Source organism: Cricetulus griseus, chromosome 5, assembly GCF_003668045.3.
Source record: "Cricetulus griseus strain 17A/GY chromosome 5, alternate assembly CriGri-PICRH-1.0, whole genome shotgun sequence".
NCBI classification, from domain to species: Eukaryota; Metazoa; Chordata; class Mammalia; order Rodentia; family Cricetidae; genus Cricetulus; species Cricetulus griseus.
Genome location: NC_048598.1, coordinates 9632728 through 9637636, shown reverse-complemented (window position 1 = coordinate 9637636; position 4909 = coordinate 9632728). Strand labels below are relative to the sequence as shown.

The 4909-nt window shown below is 42.0% G+C and overlaps 1 long non-coding RNA gene across 1 annotated transcript; it reads right to left on the bottom strand.

Annotated features, from left to right (window-relative positions):
• Positions 1–203: 203 nt before the first annotated feature.
• Positions 204–2491, bottom strand: LOC118238907. The gene is made up of 2 exons (XR_004770318.1): positions 2065–2491; positions 204–427 (listed from the first exon to the last, which is right to left on the bottom strand). It is a non-coding gene; the product is annotated as an uncharacterized LOC118238907 (long non-coding RNA).
• Positions 2492–4909: the final 2418 nt, after the last annotated feature.

Genomic DNA, 4909 nt, shown 5'->3' with positions numbered 1-4909 from the left:
GGTGTATGTGCATGTTTATGTGTGTATGTGTGTGTGTGTATGTTTGTAAGTGTGTGTGTGTGTGTGTGTGTGTAGAAGCATGTATGTGGAGGTCAGAGGACAACTTTCAGGAGTCAGCTCTCTCATTCTAACTCATGAGTCCCAGGAATTGAACTCAGGTCCTCAGGCTTAGCAAGAAGCACCCTGACACACTGAGCCACCCCGACAGCCTAAGAGTTTTTAATTGCTATTTATCTCCCAACTGTGGAAAGTGCTGCAGAGACTGTAAAACTTCCAAATGAAGCTGAATCGATTACAGTGATGAAAGCCAGGAAACTCAGCCACCAAGGAATCATATTAGCAGAGAAGTAGACATCCATTCCAACGGTGGATTTGACAGTTGCTAGATGCCCGTGTCATCAGTCACTGTTCTGGGACTCCTGGAACACTAGAGGGATCAGATGACTGTTGGTTGATATATAAGTATATATGACATATATAACTATATATAACTATATATATATATATATATATATGTATATATATATATATATATATATATGACAGGCCAAGCTCTGTGTATATTAAACATGCCTTGTAGACAAGGACACTAACTTTGCAGGTGGTGAATTGCTTAGTGAATTCAAGGTCGTTGCCCAGAGTGGACAACCAAATAATTCCTCAGGAGAGGTGTGAGAATTGTAGAGAAAGACTCAAGACATCGTCTGCCTTTCTATACTTCAAGCAACAGCTGCCAGCACATCTGCCAGTGTGCTTGTCTTTCTTAGAGAAAGACTGTAATTAGTGTAATGAATTTTGAATTACCATGTATTTATTACACAGATAGACTGGTTTCATTACTACATGCTTTGTATATTTATATCAAATATCGGCTTTGTTGCTCCTATCTACTCTCTGCTGCCCTCTCTTATCTGTTATCTCTTTCTCTCTTGATCAAATCTTCCCTCCATATCCTATCCTATCTCTCTCTCTTTCTGTGTGTGTGTGTGCGCATTTACATGTGTTTTAAATCTAGAATCCACATATGCAGTAAAACATACAATATTTGTCTTCTATTTGGCGTATTTGACTTAACATGGTGATCTTTAGCTCCATCCATTTTCCTACAAATGATACCACTTTGTTCTTTACAGCTTTATTGTATATACCATATATATATATATATATATATATATATATATATAGTCACATTTTCTGTATCCAATCATTGGTTGGTTGACAGCTAGTGTCTTAGGGTTTCTATAGCCATGAAGAAACACCATGACCACAGCAAATCTTATAAAGGAAAACATCTAATTGGGGTAGCTCGCTTACAGTTCAGAGTTTAGTCATTATTGTCATGGCAGGACGCATGGTGGCATGCAGGTAGACATGGTGCTGGGGCTGAGAGTCCTAACATCTTGATCCAAAGGCAACAGGAAATGAACTGAGACACTGGGTGTGGCTGGAACATATAGGAGACCTCAAAGCCCGCCCCCACAGTGACACACTTCCTCCAACAAGGCCACACCTCCTCATAGTGCCACTCCCTTTGGGGGCATTTTTCTTCAAACCACCACATCTAGTGTGAGTCCACAATCTGGATATGCATAAGGTTTTTAATTTAATGCAGCCACATTGGTCAGTTCTTCCCAATATTTCCATTGTTTCTGTTAGAATTATTTTCATGAAGTCCTGGCCTGTGCCTGTTGAAGTGTTTTACTGTTCTCTTCCAGCTACTTCAGTTTTCAGGTGCTGGCGCTGTGGCCATAACCTAGTTTCCTGGGATTTTCAGCCCTTTTGTCATTTTTTGTGATCCCCAAAGCTCTCCTTTCCTTCCTCCTCCATAGCCTGTCTTTTGCTATTCTGATTTTTCACTCAGTCTCACAGGGAGGAAGCTTCTAATTCACCTTCTCTTGTATAACACTACACCTGGGGAGACATGAGCAAATATTTACTCACACCCCATATAGGGTGTGACAACAGAGCGCTAGCCCGGTTTGGTAACAATACCACTGAAGCACGACTTGGTGAACCAATGAGGTTATTGGGTTACTCACAGGAATGTGGACGGCGGTTACTTACAGGAGTAGGAATAACTCAAAGGCAGTTGCATCACTCAGAATCCCCCTTGGCATGGGCCATGACTCGTGAAAGCTAGAACCGAGACTATTTGCAGGCAGCTCAATAGGCTACAGAATCTCTTTTTAGCAGTCGTTACTGCTTACATATCCCTGGGAGGAGGGTGGTCTGTGCATCTGACAAGTCTCAGGGACTTCCCGATACTTGTCAGTTGTTAACTTCCTGCATCTTAATGAGCCTTCCCTTAGAACTTCTCAAGACTGACCCATCTTCCCTCAGAAATAGAAAGTTTCAGTTTGGAGGAATTCATTACATGACACCATCCTAACCTGGAAGACTCCAGACTTCCCCCCTTGAACCTGTAGCTTCTCTTAGAAAGGATAGTGCTAAGAGCAATGTCCAGAAGGTGAGGCTGCCCGGGATGTCCATATGCCTTAGCACAGAAAAGGGAAATGACTCAGCACTTGGATAATGAAGTTGTGGTTAGACACAGGGGCGAAATGAAGCCTTAGCTTGTCACGTGGACCACACTGATTCACAAAGTGACAGGTAACGGTTTTGATGAGACTTCACTGTGGCTGCTGAGGTGAATGTTGGCAGCAAACGGTACCAATAATGGTTCAAATACTGCCTTTGCCACTTGCCAGCTACATCATTTTAGATGTTACTTAACTTCTGTTGTTTTCCTATTTCGAACAGAGGGTAAAAATAGAACCTACCTCCTGGGGTCATTGTGAGAGTTCACTGAGTTAGTGCTGAGAAGGCAGGAAGTTGATTAATGTCTGGCTCCAGAGAAACACTCTACGAAGAGAACTGTTTAGTTAGGATTGTGATCCACGGGCGGGTTCTCACCTTTTGCCGCAATGGGTTAGCAGTTTGATACAGTTCAATATTATTTGAGAGTTCTTGTTGCCTTTTCACAGCGATAGTTGGGGCAGTGCAGAAATAACTCCCTGCCATGTTGAAAGGTCACGGCTAACTGACAAAGGGCTTTTGTGTTTCTTAACAACATCTGATTCTGTTTTCTTTTGCTTTACCATTCTGGGGATTGAACCCTGAACCTTGAACATGCTAGGCAAGCTGGACTGAACTACACCCAGAGCCCTTCAAGAAAAAGTGTGAATCAGATCTGGGTGTGGTGGTATGCCCCTGAGGTCTCAACACTCAGGAGCCTGAGGGAGGAAGAGCCACACTTTAGACCAGGCTGGGTTAACTGGGAGTTCCAGGCAAGCCTGGGCAACATAAACAGAGCCCTTTTAAAAAGTAAGTGTTGCTGCCAGCATGAAAGTAACTGCTAGGAACTTGTTTCCATTAATATGAGCTAACTTTTAGAGGTGGAGTTAGGAAAAGACATTACGCCAAACTCATGCCCCAGCCTTTCAGTTTAAGAGGAAAGCAGCCATGCGAAGTATGCGCTTCCTCGGGGGAGATTATTATCTCTGGCAGCCTTCTGAGTGATTTGTCAAAATGGAATACAACCCAAAAGCTGAGTCCTCTGGGGCTTTAGAGTTATAAATGGGACAAGATGAACCCCGAGAGGCTGACTGCTTCTATTCTCCACGTACTTGGGCAGTAGTGTGGGTGCCCTCCAGGCAGAAAAGGAAACAGATTGATGATGTCCAAGCAATATCTATCATTTTCTTGTCACACACTGGGTTCCCAATAATGCTCACCTGCCACAAAGAGCAAAAGCCTCCTTGAGCTCCCTCACCTTAAACTTTCAGTTCTGGAACCAAACTTTCATGTGACTCTGGGAAAGACTTTTTTATCAGGCTGGAAACCCATGTGGACAGCTAGTTGATCAACAGGCTTTTTTTCCAGGCTTAAAAGATTTAGAGGCACTAGAAAGGAAGAAGAGGTAGGTGTCCCATGGCCTCCACTAGGAAAAGGTAGAGAGGCACTCATGTCTTGAGTCACTAATGAAGCAGCCTTTCCTAAACGTTATGGCAGTCTGTATCTTATTGCAAGACTGACAGACTGAATGCCCAGCAGTAAATTGAATAGATAGCAAAAGACAGGTACATGCTGTTACATGTGTTAAGAATTAAGATGAACTGGGGGATAGCTTAGTCATCAAGGTGCTTGCCTCACAGACACGAGGACTTTCATTTAGATCCCCACGTGCCAAGCCAAGTGTGGCACTGCGCATCTGGAAGCTCCGTGAAGATTAGCCTACTAACTCACACCACCTGCCTAATGCTGCCAAACTGGTGAGCTCCAGGCTCACCAAGAGACTCTGTCTCAAAAGACAAGGTGAGGAAGACAACATCTGGTGACCTCTGGCCTCCTCACACACATGCTCCCATAGACACTTGGCACCGACATGTGCTAAGTAAGTGAAACAAATATTAAAATAATTAATCTCTTAATTTCAGCAAAATAGGTACTTTTTATGGACTTGGATATTTCAGTTCAATATAGTTTGTGGTCTATATAACCAAATATGTGTCTTCAGTTAGCATCCACAATTAGCTACAAAAAAGCCTTGTTTCGTATGTGGTGAGTTTACTAGACTGTTTTCAATTATTTTCTATGTATTTGAAATTTGTTTGGATGCTAGAGCAAAGAAATTTAAACATCTCTTGAAGCTTTGGATTCATTTAATAATCAAAAGTTAGATATTGTTTTAAGTATGGGATGAAACGCTATATTTTTAAAATACAAGTACTCTGGTTGTAATGATTAAAATTATTGTAGTTACTATCGATCATATTACTTATAGGAAAAGTGTATTTATTTAGCCAAATAGATCTTTCAGAAGTAGCACCTCCATTGTTAAAAAGAACTAGATACTTTTCCTGAGTGGCATGATATTGTAAGCCACGAATTGAGTTCATCTCCTTGTAAT